The sequence below is a fragment of the Nicotiana sylvestris genome, chromosome 7 (assembly GCF_000393655.2).
Source record: "Nicotiana sylvestris chromosome 7, ASM39365v2, whole genome shotgun sequence".
Taxonomy (NCBI): Eukaryota; Viridiplantae; Streptophyta; class Magnoliopsida; order Solanales; family Solanaceae; genus Nicotiana; species Nicotiana sylvestris.
Genome location: NC_091063.1, coordinates 136,892,543 through 136,908,608, shown reverse-complemented (window position 1 = coordinate 136,908,608; position 16,066 = coordinate 136,892,543).

Here is a 16,066-nt window from a genome sequence, read left to right as displayed (position 1 = left end):
GACTTGAGGTACAGTTGCACAGCGCTCGCAGCACTGAAGTCCTCTTCCCTCCTATCTTTACTGTTTTTTTGAGTTTTAAAACAGTATATTTTATTCAGACCATGTTGGTAGCACTCTAGATATTCATGTACTCGTGACACCAGTTTTTGGGTTATGTTTAGTCTCGCTATTCAATATTATTATTCGATACTTCAGACTTACATCGTTTTCCTTTGTTAATAAATTATCATTAATTGTTAAAAATCGATAAATTCATTATTCACATCGACTTTCTTAGAAAGTAAATGTTAGGCGCTGTCATGATCCCGGGGTTAGGATTTTGGGTTGTGACAGTTTTTTAACTTTTTGTGCTCTAGTGTGTGCCTTGACAAACGCTTCTAATTGAATTTTTGGGAAATAAGGAATACCAAGTTAATGTTCATTTTATGAGGGATTTTTTAAATGTCTTTACGAGCACTAATTCTATCCCTAGTATCGTCAAGTTGTTTCCTTTGATTTTGGTTGTACATGCTATGACGTGGTCCTGGGAATCTGATGTCCCATCACACTTCAGAATATTCGGCATCTTAAGCTTCTTCGGAATATATCGGAGTAGCAGTTGCCTCCGGACACTGTTGCGAGTATTTATATATATCGATCCCTTTGATTACGGGAAGGATTACATGGATTTACTCCATATATTCGTCTTTCTCCTTGATCTATTTCTGCAAGATTTGAACTAGATATTACAAATCTAATTATTAGGCTTACCTAAACCTCCTATTCTGGCATCATTTAGAAGTCCCCCAATATCATAATTTCAAGCGTAGTAGTGAGCTAACCCTCGATGATGTTGGTGAACTAGCACTTACAATTGTTGCTAAATTAATTATGACTTCATTAATATGTTGGCCACATGCCTTTTGAGCGAATATGAACTCTGCAATTTCTAATGTTTCGGATGTTTCTCTCACCAATCGTTGAGGTGATGATCCCCTTCAACATCATGGAGGCGAGTTTCTCGGAGAAGGCACTCCATCAATACTTGGCAATTTGGCACCATCGTTTTAATTATGTTTAATGGAATCATCTTTCATTTGGTTATTTTCATTTATGTTGATTGAAAAATCTTCGGTTTTGTTGCTAGTTTAAACTGATAGAGAGCACAAACAAAAAGGATTGTTAGTATATTTGGATGAATTAGGAAATTGCTTTAGCTCCACGGTGGGCACCAAATTATTTAACTCAAAATTTAATTATTAGGCATAAATAATTAAATTTATAATTGAGGGCTTAAAACAACAGATTCAAGCCAAAAATAGTTGAATAGTTATGAATAAGTATGAAATAAAATAATGAATTATAAAACAAAAGGGGAAAGAGATGTTATTTGATGTTATCTTGGGACTTGAATGCTCGTAGCCGGATTGTGGAGAGTTTGTAAGACTACCAAAAGTAATAAAAAATTAATAGAGCTTCTAATGTCGATAATAATTTGTATCGATCTGACCAGTCGTTTCACGATTTATAGCCTGGTTTCCCCCATTTTTGCCTCTTTATATGTTGTCCAGCTGTATTGAGTGGTATCTGGTTGGTTGGTTCGGGTTCGGAGTGGTTTTGGAGAGGAATGAGACACGTAGTCTCTTATTTAGAAGTTTAAGTTGGAAAAGTTAATCGGATGTCGACTTATGTATAGAAGATCTCGGATGTGAAGTCTGATGGTTTGGTTAGCTCCGTTAGGTGATTTTCGACTTAGGAGCGTGTTCGGAATGTAATTTGGAGGTCCGTGGTCGAATTAGGCTTGAATTAGTAAAATTGGAAATTTGGTGTTTTCCTGTCGGCAGTGGAAATCTTGATATCATGGTCGGAATGTAATTCCGGAAATTAGAGTAGGTCCATAGTGTCATTTGTGACGTGTGTGCAAAATTTCCAGTCATTCAGAGGTGATTTGATAGGTTTCGACATCGTTTGTGAAATTTGAAAGTTTATAAGTTCTTATGTTTGAATTTGAGGATGATTTGGTGTTTTGATGTTGTTTTGAGTGATTTGAAGATTCGACTAAGTTTGAATGATGTTATGGGATGTGTTGTCATGTTTGGTTGAGGTCCCGAGGGCCTCGGGTGAGTTTTGGGTGGATAAGTTGGAAGTTTTTCTGGTATTTTTTTGCAGAGAATTCCTCCATCGTGTTCGCGAAAGGGATCTTGCGTTCATGGAGGGATTTTGTAAGGGGTAGCTGAGTTGTTCTTCGTGTTCGCGATGTAGCTCCCGCGTTCACGTAAGCCAGCTAAGGCTTCGCGTTAGCGAGTGGGTCCTTGCGTTCGTGAAGGAGGAACTTTTGGTCCGAGGTAGCTTGTACTTCGCGAACGCGAGGGCAGTACCGTGTTCGCGAAGAGGGAATATCTGGGCAGATTTAAAGTTTAAAAACGAGGGTTTGAGTTCATAATTCCATTCAATAGAGAGCTCGGGAGAAGGCAATTTTAGAGGGGATTTTCAGAGAAGTTATTGGGGAAATTGTTCTTCACTTGATTTTTGGCTAAATTCCATGATTGTGTCTTGATTTTTATCATCTAAATTGGGAATTTGTGGTGAAAATTGGGGATAAATAGAAGAGAATTGGAGAGTTAATTTTGGGGATTTGGATGGCTGCCATTTGATGTCGGATTTTGATGAATTTGATATGGGTAGACTCGTGAGTGAATGGGCTTACCTGTTTTGTAATTTTAATCGGATTCCAAGACGTGGGGCTGGGGCCGAGTTTGAGCCAAATTCGGGATTTTTTGTCTAGTTTGATATTTTTCATGTGGAATTCATTCCTTTAGAATAAATTAATAATAATATACTGATTTTGGTTAGATCCAAAGCATTTGGAAGACGAGTCGAGAGGCAAAGGCATCGGAGGTTAGACTTTTGTCCGGTTTGAGATAAGTGATGATTTTAAATCTTGTTCTAAGGGTATGAAACCCTGAATTTCACATTGTTTCTCTACTTTGAGGTGACGCACATGCTAGGTGACGGTCGTGTGGGTGTGCACCGTTGTGGATTGTGACTTGGTCCGTCCCGCAGTAACTATAAAGTTGCGTATTTGACTGAAACTATATGATACTAATGTGTTTTAGAAAGAATTTCTATAAATTGGTTGAATGCCATATTTGGGCCTTGTGCCAGAGCTGTTTGGATCCTTAGGAGCCTTTTCTTATTATCCTCTCACTGTTTTGATTGAAAATCTATACTCAGTCATGTTATGTTTGCTGATTTCATAACTCAGTCTTTATTACCCTGTTTTGACGCATATAAAATGTTATTTTGGGTTGAGCACCCTGTTTTTACTGATAGCCCGAGTGGCTTGAGAGGTTTCTGATTGAGTAAGGCCGAGGACCTGTGTTGTGAGAATATTATGGGATCGAGTTGCACGTTGCACCATGTTGTTACTGATTTATGATATATGAGAGGTCAGAGGCCTGATAGATTATGCCACGAGGTGGCTTGTTGATCGGATCCAACCCTACACCACTACAAAGTGGCGAGAGCGGTCGAAACAGCTTTTACCCGAGATGGTCGGGATCGAATTCACAGGGAGATAGAATTGGGAATTGGATTCCTATCTAAGCTAGAAATGTGCAGTGCTCTTAATTACACTTCCAATCATCTTTGGTTGTTTGTTACTTCTAATTTTTAAACTAATAGTATGCTAAATTAAACTAAGAGTGAATGCTTGTAATGTTTTCCAAATAGTTAAAGAGGCACTAGAGAAGTGACTTTCTCCTAGGTGAATACTTGACGGGATCTAAAGCCTAAGGCAAAGAAGTTATGTTGGGGATTGCAATATAGCCAATGCACGGAATTACTCACTCTATACCTCTCAGTAGCTTGAGTGACTTTGCCGTAATTGACTTTTTCAAGACCAATTGGGTGTCAAAATTGTGCAAGCAATATAGGCTCAAGTCGGGTATTACTATCTCTAGGTTTAACCCTTTAATTGGGGCTATCAATCTCTTTATTACACCTCAATTCCTTGTTGGACTGATTTTCCTAGACTCAAGCTCTCTTTCTCAAGAAGAGCCCAAGTCAAATAGGCACAAATTAATGTTTGCAACCACTAATTCAACATGGAAAACACAAATCAGTCCAAATATCAACTACCCATAAACATCTAAGCCTTAAATCAAAAGACCCATCAAATACCCACACTAGGGTTGAGCCACAACCCTAGCTAATGGGTCTAGCTACTCATAATAATGAAAGAAAACAGAGAATTAGATGAAGAATAACCCATAAATTATGATTACAAACTAAGAAATAAAGATTCAATGTTGAACTAGCCACAAAATTACTCAAAATAGGTCTAAAACGACCTTCACGTGCTCTAGGAACTAACAAATTACCCAAAATGCCCTAAAAATATGAAATGAAAGTATTTATACTAGGCCTAATTTTTCGGACAAAAATACCACTGCGGAGGTACTGGGGACTGCAGAAAATGCACCGCAGCCGCAGTGAGGCTTTTAGACTTGAATTCACTCTTTGAATTTGGCCACAGCAGCCGCAGTGGCTTCATTGCAGTCCGCATAAAATGTTCTGCGGACCACACTGGCTTCATTCGTCCAAATTACCAACTCTCTGAATCCCCTCTCTGCGGACCGCATAAAATGGATTGCGGTCGCGAAGAGAGTACTGCGGTCTGCACAAAATGGTTTGCGGCCGCAGTGCTTGAACCTCCAAAATCTGCACCTCTCTGAATCTCCTCACCGTAGACCGCACTAAATGGATTGCGGCTGTGGTGGGTCTGTTGCAACAGTGCTTTGACTTGTTCTTGGTACTTGTGCATGTTTCACTCCTTTTTGAGCTGGTTTTGACTAATTATCACCTTTTTGACCAAACCTTGCAAACAAGTACAACATGTAAGCCTTTGGGACTATTTTGTATATATTTTTAATCAAAACTCAAGTAAAAAGGAGTGTAAAATGAACTAGAATCCCTAGTTATCAACTCCCCAAACTTAAGTTTTTGCTTGTCCTCAAGCAAACAAAATAAGACTCACCTCCTTAAGAGTAAATACAAGAAAATTCAGCTGACCGAAAATGACCTCATCTAGCATCAATTGGGACTAACAATTACCCTCAATTCAAATAAATCATTAACAATATTCAACCTTTTAAGCACCATGGATTTAGTGCGACACAAGAGCATCAAGAGTTGACTCAACCCATCAAGGAAACTCTTTCTACTACTTTGGTCATTGTGGAACCCAAACTCATACTCCTCACTCTCCTTTAAGAAAACCTCACTTTTAGATTGTAGCACTCAGAATGAGGATAGTGAAAAACACACTCATCTCTCTCAAAGAAAGGTCACAAGTCCGGCTCTAAGTACCATAAGCTTGCCCCTTATGTGATTCACCACTAATGTAAGCTTCATTCAACTCAAGATCATATAAGGCTTTTGTGGAGATATATTGAAGGTTTTTGGTTCAGGGTAGGAAATATTTGGTTTACGTAGGCTCCATCTTCCCTTAAGCACTTTATTTGCTTCGTTTCAGCACACATTCTCTTGACTTATTGAGTCAATAACTTCTTTCTTAGGGGTTAGAGAGACACATTGTCACTCTTTCTTGTTCATTCCAAACCTTTTTCTCCTTTCTCAACTTTCCACACCTTTCATCTCTTTACTTTTATTGAATCCCTTCATTTTTTATTTTTTTATTTTTATTTTTTACATTGATCATTCTTTTTGACTTTTTGATTTTCTTTCTTTTTTATTGCCTTTCCTTTTCTTCATTTTGTACCTTTTACTACTTTGTTGCATTCCTCGTCTCTCCCCCCCCCAAACTTATGATTTTGCCTTGTGCTAAGGAAAGATCGGGTGCCAAGAAAGGGTATTTGTTTTAGAACGGGTAAAGGCTTGTATCATGGTCTTTGAAAGAAAAATGTCTATGGCTCAAAAGGGTTGACGAGGGATATTATCATTGGTAGGCTATGGATGTTTTCAAGATAACATTCGGATCAAGGAGAGCCTATAATCACTTCTCAAGTCAAACTACACTTAGGATTTCGCCTAGACAAACATTCAGGGCAAGTTCTAAACTAATGGAACGGGACTTGGACTTGCAATTCAAATTCTCACCACACTAGCTATAGGATTGCTAAAGAGACAGAGTCTGGGGCCCACAAAAACCTTAGCTAAGATTTAAGCAACACAATGGTCCTGAAAAACCACTTGATGATTATCGGCCAACACAAGAGTCTCAAGGTTACAACTTTCACCATCATATACACAACAATTTGTTTTTGACCATAAGATCAAAGGCAAATGTGTTTTTCCCAAGTGAAGCTTTTCTTGAGGCACTATTACTCACTAGCTACTACTTACACAAAAATCAAAAAGAAAATAGACTCAAACCCTTAAGAAGGTTTGTTTACCGTGAAAATGGTAATAACAATTAAATTTGTTAATGGGACTCTAAAAATACGTGATATATTTTATGCTAATTGTTAGGGCAGTGGATACTAGATATGAAGTTTGACGATGAAATACAAACTAAAACGGGGTTGTAATCAAACCGAAGAGCTAGCCCTCTAGGACTCGGGCTAATCGATGGAGGGCCTCGAGGTCGATGCCCGGGGGTAACCGGGAAGGGAATAACAGTTAGAATATGATTAAAGGAGGCTCTTTATTGCCAATATCAAGCAATAAATGAGGAACAAGTATGAAAGCAATAAATGAAAGAGGTAGCCTCGAGCGAGCAAGTTAGAGAAAAGAGAGAGTTGTTATTGATCTTATGCAGAATGGTTGGAGCTACAGCAGCTGAGCCTTACAAAGTGATGGGGATCCCCTTTATATAGAAGGAGAATCCCATTATAGTACAGAATGCATTAACTATAAAGGCATGGAGATGGGACAGTGGGATGTGACACCTTGATAAAGGCTCCTGGTAGGTCAGCTTTGTCAGATTTAGCCGTGTGCCTTAAGAATTCCCCTTTCTTATAATATAGTCGTTAATACGCAATGCCCCCTAGGGCCGGTACCAAACAACTCCCAAGGGTAGGTCTCTACCTTTCCTTCAAGCCTCGAGGAGCATGGCCGCGAGGCGACCTAATGACGGGGAAATCGGGCCCCCAATTTTACCGCATACAGATAATCTATGCGTTTCTTAGAGTGACAGTGGTAAGAAACGACCATGAATTTCTTCTTCCTTCGATGTTCTTGAAATTAGCAATGGCTACGAGGTACCAAGATGAAACACACACGCTTCTCCTGCAGGTTTCCGCATTGACTACGGCAATTGGCTACCTTTGGGCTTTCTTCAATGTGCACACGGTGCTTTCATAAACACTCCCCTTCTTTCTTTCTATACCCCATTGCGTGCCCAAACCCCCGATAAGATTCGTTCTTCCTTTGCTTTTGTTCTCTTTCGGGAACGCAACTCTTTTTCTTCCTTCAGAATCTTCTAAGGATGGTAAACATTTGCGCTTCTGCTTCCTAGGAGGTTGCGGGCTCATCCTCTTCGCTTCTCTCCCAAGGCGAGGTGGCTACACCCCCTCATGCTGAGGAATGCGTCCCAGGATCCTTTGCAATGACCTCCGATTTCAAGGTTGAGAGATCCTCCTCGAAGCCAGAGCGTCGTGAGCTTGTAACTCGGTATATCAGCTTGATAACGGATGTCGGGAGAGTGAGGGCTGATTGTTGCTGGGGGAATACTGTGCTTCTGGAGATTCCTGCTCGGAGGAAGATATTACGACTCATAAAGCCGGCTTTCTGAGTGTATACACCTATCCATTTACCTTTGGCCAGGTGGGTCCATTCTCGCCCCCAATAGACCCCGTGATTCTCGACTTCTGCCGATGTTATCAGGTGACTCTAGGCCAAATTCATCCTTCATTCTGGCACATTGTTTATATGATCAGGTATTATTCTAACATGATAAAGGAGATGCCCTTTACCCTCAACCACCTGATCTGGATGCATAGTCCCCGTCTCCTCTGAGGGGGTTTAATCAAGCTTCGTTGTCGAGCCCCGAGGTCCCTTTTTGCCTGCACCGAGGAGCCCGGGAATGAAGGATGGATAAGCTAGTTCATTTGAGTGAAGACTTCTGACTTGATTCCAGCAGAAGAGATGTCATTCCCTGAGAAGGGGAACGCTAGGCGTAAGTAAATGCATTGTCGGGTCTTCATTCGCTTCTCTTTGGCAATATTTCTTCAAGCATCTAACTCCATTTTTCTTGCCTTTTTAGTCATAGTAATCTACCCTGGTGCAGTTTTGGACCTCCAGGGATGGGTCGGCCGCTTATACTCAATTTTCCCCTACACCGAACGAGTGTGGCGAGATTTATCCTGAGCTCGGTGGGAAGCCAAAAACCACGGTAAGCTTCGATCCTTGTTGCATCCGAATTCTTTGACGCAAATCACTATCAGTAGCATTCTCCGTTCTTTGTGTTTAACTTCTGTAGTTGTGTAAGTCTGGGGGAAGTCCCTTTGACGAAGGGGGCACTACCTGTTGAAGAGGACGCCCTAGTGACTGGCGAGAGGAAGAGAAGGAGGGGGGCTTTACCAGTCGAGCCTTCGGAGTTCAAGAGGGTTAAGACGGAGGGATCCAAGGCTGACTTGGCAGCTCCGACCTTGAAGACGGTGGAAAATCCTCGGGCTGAAGGTGAGGGGGAAAGTAGCTTCCCAATGGCCTCCGAGGAGCGTATAGACTATTTACGCCTAACGGCCCACGGTGGGCACCAAACTGTTTACCATGAAAATGGTAATAATAATTAAATTTGTTAATGAGACTCTAAAAATACTTGATCTATTTTTATGCTAGTTGTTAGGGTGCAACTCTTGGGGATCCATTGAGGATGTAGGCTCAGCAATAGATTAGGATCCTGTTGATTTTCCTGTTTGTATATAGTACTTTCATACTGGAATATGTATAAAGTGAATCATGCGGCTTTGTCTCCTTTATTCCCTTTTTTGCCCAAAATTCGGCAAGAACTGGCAAGAAACTTTAGATTTGTGACATGGCCCAGGGACTCGTTAGGAAAGCTCTAGGGCTTTTACGCGCCTGGTCGATGTGACCTTTAATGTAAACTGACGTTAGAGCTCCTATACTTTTGCTCAACCGTTTTGGGTTTAGCCTCCGAGTCGGGCTTCGACTCGAGCTCAATCGACTCTCAAGTTTTACATCTGCATGGGATGGAGACAATGGCACTTACGCCTTGGGTCGAAGCGACCTTTTATGTAAGTGGCCCTGAGGCTCATGAAGCTGGCGGCGATGGCTCTAACACTTTTGCCCTTAGGCATGTATAGTTAACTATTTTGGATCTGGTCTCCGAATCGGGTTATGACTCAAGCTCATTTTGACCCTCAAGCTTTCAAATTTTTAAGCTGGCGATGGTGGCTGTTACGCTTTTGGTCATTGCGACCGTTTAGTGTGTGGCCCTGAGGCTCGTTTGGCTGGTGACAGTGGCTCTTAAGCTTTTTCCCTTAGGCATATGTAGGCTTTGTTTTCCTCTCGTTAAGGAATTTTTTGAAATAATTTTGCCTGACCCGTCATCGGTTTAGGAAGAACCTCGATTTCAAGTCGTTAGCGGTGATGTTCGAGCACCTCGGAAGGTTTAGCTCGTAGGCTGAGTAGCTCGAAGCCTTGTGATTTGGAGCTGACATGGTCGAAGCTCATTTGCCTGTCGAGGGTAGCCTGTTTTAATCGGTTCTTTTGCGAAGTAATAGCCTGTGATTTTGTAGCGACGGTCGGGCGTCCCCGAGTCGCGTTAATTTGGTTGGTGCAGCCGTATTGACCGTAGTCATTTGTGTTTGGCCGGAGCCATTTTTTATCCCGAGTATGGTATTTTAGGTGTCTACATTGAGGGTATTCCCTTTTAGGAGTCTTACAAATGCGACATATTAGCCTAAACTTTGGTATTGAGTTTATGCATGTAGTAAGATCTTACAAAAATTTCATGCTTGTTGACGTCTTACAGTATTTTCATGACTGTTGAGGTCTTACAGTACTTTCATGCATGTTGAGGTCTTACAGTATTTTTATGCCTGTTGAGTTCTTACAGTATTTTCATGCCTGTTGAGGTCTTACAGATGTAGTTGTTGATACTCGATGTGAGTTTTCATTTGAGACCAAGTCTACCCGCTTGTGGTCTTACGGCCTCCGGTTTTTTAAAGAATGGTAATTAGTGACAGTCTCCGAGTCATCAAGTTTGCTTAGGTTTGGGGTCCTTCGCTCATGAGCTCGGAGTTGCCTTATTGAAGGCTTATATTTTTGGAGATTCCGACCCTGGGGTCGTGCGGGTGCCGAGCTATTGACGCGAGTCTCCGAGTATTTCGGAGCGTTCTCAGCGAGGGAATCCTTGCTGTGAAAATGTTGGACTTTCTTTGGAGTACGAGACACTTTGGCGAAAGGTATTCTTTGATTGTTTGGCATAAGTTCATGTTGTTATGTTGCCGTGAGCCCGATTTGTGCAGACACGGCTCTTTTGAACGTTTGGTCCAGTACATTGTTTCTTATTGGAACTTAGTCTATCGTTCCACGGCTCTTCCGGGTGGATGACCTCTCAAAGGAAATGCCCTCCAGTGTTCGGGGTTGATTGCAAAAGAAAACTTGCAAGCTTTTCGGGTCCTCATTAGGTAGCACGTGGACGTCGCCTCGTTAAAAACCTTGCCGGCAAAAACCCATTTCGGGATAAAAACTCGGTCGAAGGAAAAGAGTGCAACGTTTGCTCGAGGATTTTGCGGAATTTTCCGATTGGGTACCCTAGCAGTAGTACCGTTTAAGCATCGATATATTCCAGTTGCTCGAAAGTTGTTCACCTTTCATGGTGCCAAGCTTATAGGATCCCTTACCAACTATTCCGAGGACACGATACGGTCCTTCCCAATTCTTACCCAGCTTTTCTTTATTAGGGTTTCGGGTGTTGAGGGTAACCTTCCTTAGGACTAAGTCCCCAATCCCGAAATATCGGAGATTTTTTCTCCTGATGTAGTATCTTTCGATTTTCTGCTTCTGGGCAGACATCCGAATCAGCGAGGCTTCTCGCTTTTCATCGATTAGCTCGAGGGCCATTGCCATGGCCTCATTGTTCAAGCCCTCGTTAGTGTGCTGGAATCTGGCACTCGGATCCCCGACTTCCACTGGGATCAATACCTCGGTGTCGTATACTAGAGAGAAAGGTGTTTCCCTGGTGCTTGATTTTGAAGTTGTTCGATATGCCCATAGCACCTCGGGCAGCGTTTCTCTCCATTTTCCCTTGGCGCTCTACAATTTCTTTTTTAAGTTATGAATGATGGTTTTATTTTTGGATTCAGCCTAGCCGTTTGCACATGGATGGTAAGGCGTCGACAGGATTCTCTTGATTTTGTTATCTTCAAGGAACTGTGTTACCTTGCTCCAGATGAACTGCCTCCCGTTGTCGCACGTTATTTCAGATGGGATTCGAACCGGCATATAATGTGATCCCATATGAAATTGATGACTTCCTTCTCTCTTATTTTCTCGAAGGCCTGTGCTTCCACCCATTTTGAAAAGTAGTCAGTCATAAATAAAATGAATTTATCCTTACCTGGTGCCGTCGGCAAAGGGCCAATGATATCCATTCCCCATTTCATGAATGTTCATGGCGATAAAACGGAATGTAGTTGCTCGCCTGGTTGGTGGATCATGGGAGAGAATCTCTGGCACTTATCGCACTTTCGGACGAATTCTCTGGTGTCTTTTTCCATGCTGTCCCAATAGTAGCCCGCTCTGATCACCTTCCGGACCAAGGAATCAGTACCGGAATGATTTCCACAGGTGCCCTCATGGATCTCTCAGAGTACGTAATTTGTGTCACCTACTCCCAAGCATACCACCAGGGGGCCATCGAAAGTTCTCCTGTACAGAGTTCCATTTTTGTCGAGCGAGAACCGGGCTACTTTGATTTGCAGGGCCTTCGATTCTCTTGGATCTGCGGGCAGCTTCTCGTCTTTTAAATAATCAATATATTTATTTATCCAATCGCATGTCAGACTGGTGGAGTTAATCTCCGCGTGACCTTCCTTGACCACTGATTTAAACAATTGGACAACAACTCCGGGGAGTAGGTCTTCTTCTTCAGCAGAAGATCCCAGATTCTCGAGGGCATCGGCCTCGCTGTTCTGCTCTCGAGATACATGGACTAAGGTCCATTCTTTGAAGCGACGTAATGCGACTTGGATTTTGTCCAAGTACCTCTGCATCCTGTCTTCTCGAGCTTCGTAGCTCCCATTCACCTGGATTACTATGAGGAGCGAATCACATTTTGCCTCAACGGTCTTGGCTCCCAATCTTTTGGCCAATTCTAAACCTGCAATCATAGCCTCATACTCGACTTCATTGTTAGTCAATTTTGCGATTTTTATGGATTGTCTTATTACCCCGCCAACGGGTGGTTTAGGACTATACCGAACCCAGAGCCCCTTATGTTTGTGGCATCGTCTGTGAACAGGGTACATACCCCAGAGGACGTGCCTGATTTTAATAAAAGTTCCTTCTCTACCTTGTGTACGAGGGATGGTGAGAAATTTGGCCACTGAGTCCGCCAGAATTTGGGACTTGATGGCCATCCGAGGTTGATATTCAATATCATACCCTCCGAGTTTGATGGTCCATTTGGCCAATTGGCCCGATAGCTCGGGTTTATACACTATGCTCCGTAGGGGGTACGTCGACTGAATGCAGATGCGATGACATTAAAAACAGGGCTTCAGCTTACGCGAGGCGCTTATCAACGCGAGAGCCAATTTTTCTAGATAGGGATATCGGGTTTCGGCGTCCCCTAGGGTTCGGCTTACATAATAAACAGGAAATTGTGTACCTTGCTCCTCTCGAATCAGTATGCCACTTATCGCTATTTCAGACACGGCCAAGTACAGGTATAGCATTTCATCCTCCTTGGGCGTGTGCAGCAAAGGTGGGCTAGTCAGGTATCGTTTCAGTTCTTCTAGGGCGTGTTGGAATTCTAGAGTGCATTCGAAGTTGCTCTTTCTTTTGAGTAGAGAGAAGAAATGATGGCTTTTGTCTGATGACCTTGATGTGAATCTACCCAGGGCCGCTATCCCGCCTGTTAGCCGCTGGACGGCCTTTACATTGTTCACCACTGTGATTTCTTTGATGGCCTTTATTTTGTCAGGATTGATCTCGATCCCCCTGTTTGAAACAATGAAGCCCAGGAATTTGCCCGAACCCACTCCGAAGGTGCACTTCTCGGGGTTGAGCTTCATGTTGTAGCTTATGAGGATGTCCAAAGTTTCGTGCAAATGGGTCAAATGGTCCTCTGCGCGCATGTTACACCATGTAAGTTTAACAACCTTGATACTATTAGATATTATATTAGTGTAGTATTTTATTTTAAGTGAAGTATTTTAGTAAAAGTTTTACCTGTATAATTTTGGATAGTTACCATTATTACTATTTTCGGATATGATAAATTATATGCCTAATATGAGAAAATTTATGAGATTTTCTTTATTGTAAAGATAGAAATTATTTTCTCACAATAAAAGAAGTTTATCATTTTACCATTTTAAGAATTAAGCGTACGAGAATTTTTACTCTTTATATAAGATTAGGAAAATTATAAGTTGAGAAAATATATGTATTTTTACATCGATGTTTTAAATAATAGTGTATGTATTTATTTTATATGGTACCACATGACCATGATAGTAAGTTATATGAAATGTGTTAAAAACAAGTAGAATTTTAAGTAATTTGAAGCAATTTTTAATGGTGCGGAAATTTGGTTAATTACCGAGTAACCGGACATTACCTAATTACCTAATAAGTGGATAAAGATTTAAACTTTCCCTACCCCACTCCCCACGTGGCAGTACCCCATTCCAATTTAGTGACTCTTAAATTTCTAACATAGGTGTCAACTCCGTACATGTTGGTATATGGTACAGAAGCAGTCATACCCGCTGAGGTAGAAATTCCTTCCTTAAGGATCATACAGGAAGTAGAGTTCGACGACGCAAAATGGGTGAAGAGTCGTTACGAGCTACTAGCTTTATTGAACCATTAGATCTGTATCATAATTACGGAGCTATAACAAAAAGAATCATCGAATTTGGACATCGTATGAGGAAGTTATGCTCCCTCCTATCTTCCTATAAATATTATTAGTTGATTTCCAGACTGTATTAATCTTAGCATTTCAGACAGTTTTTAGTAGATGCTCATGACTTGTGACACCTCGATGTCGTGCTTTTCTTTCCGCACTTTGTTATTCAGCTTTATTTAATGAAGTTTAATTAGTTAATAGCTTAAAGACATCTTCATTTTGGATTATCGGGTTGTCTTAGTAAAAGAGTCGTCTTGCTTAGTTCCACGTTAGGCGACCAGCCAACATTCAAATCACGTTTTCGAATTCGTTAACCGTTGGATCGGGCTGAAATTTTGACTGAGTGTTCATAACATCTTGGTATTATATTTGGACGGTGGAGATCTGATTTGGTGGCTCGTATCATCACATGGTAACCTATGGTTTCACACAGTTCCATGTTTGTTTGTTTAGAAGTTTATGCTGTCATTCACGCCATGCTTTTGCTTGTTCTTGTGAAATAAAATCATCGTTGCCTACTATGAGTTAATATTAAAAATATAATCATCATTATATGTTAAAGGGTGGATATGCAGTCACCCTTCCCTTTTATATAGATGTATAATTATTTCCACTGCACAAAAAAAGTTTGGAGGTAGATTTTCTATTATGCACCCATCCGATGTGGATAAAACCCAGGAATAAGTTCCTATTTTACGTGAAAGAAAATAATTTCTCCATTCCTGTCACCCTTTGCAAGATGCATATTGTCACATTTGGTTTATAATCTGTTAAGTTTTCTGAGTCGTATCAACCAGTTTCTTATTGACTCGTTTGTTGAAACTAATCATGTTATTATATATTCTTATGAGATATGGAGTTTACTTGTACTCAAGTATGCATTCATTGATTCACATATATTAAGTAATCTGATGAGAAAATAGATGTCGTAAAGCCTAGCGCTTTTCCTATGCAAATCAACCTTATGGAGTATTACGGCTAATGCTATATTATTACCGAGGAATTGTCAAGAGAATCGACTCAGGTATGTTAAGATTATCCCTTCTTTCTTTTAGGCATGATCCAAATTATACAAAAGAAACGAGCAAACGCACAGTTTTTATAAGCGACTCTATTCATAGAAATACTAGGGGTCTCTGTGTTCTTGATTCCCCATGTGAAGTAATTCAATTGGAGGTGTCTGGCATTTGCATCTCCAAATATCCTTCAAACGCAAGGAATTTTTTTTTATTCGTTCTCAATGTTCAAATCAGACCAATAAATATATAATATATGCTTTTTATATATAACTAGTACAAATCCTATAACAGAATGTGAAATAATATTTGAAAGCATAATACTTATAAAATTATATTCTGGCTAGGAACTTTAAGTGTTCTTTGCATTAAAGTACAGTATCGATGCAATGTCAACTTGCACAAGAATTGTTATTGGACTGTAATTTACATATCGATTTCTCATGTACTATGTTATTCAAATTTTGTTGTTATTCTGAGTTTAGCAATAACAAATATTGATATATCTCATAGCAATACAGGTGGAGGATCCCATGGTTTGTTCGTTTAGATCCATGTATTTTTCTTTTGCCCGTGATGTTTGATCATCCTTACTCTTTGATTTATTATAATGATCCGTGCATCTTTTGGAGCCTCATTTTAGTTGTATCAGATTCTTGTATGACATTAGACTTTGAGTCTAGCTACCACACATATTTTGTTGGTGTGGTGTTACTTATGGGTCTCAAGAAAATACGTAAATTGAAAAAAGTATATTTCATGATAATAATCAGAGGTATGATGGTCTTATGATGTTCCGAGAAGTTTTATTAACGTACTTCTCACGCATTGCATTCATTTACATGTGCATTTACCCATGACTCAAATGGTATTATATATATATATATATATATATATGGGAAATATGGAAAAAGGTTATGGCGTTATATACGCACCACCACCTGATCAGCTGGTATACGTTGATGATTTTGCCCACAGTAGCACCAGATGGCGTTATATACGC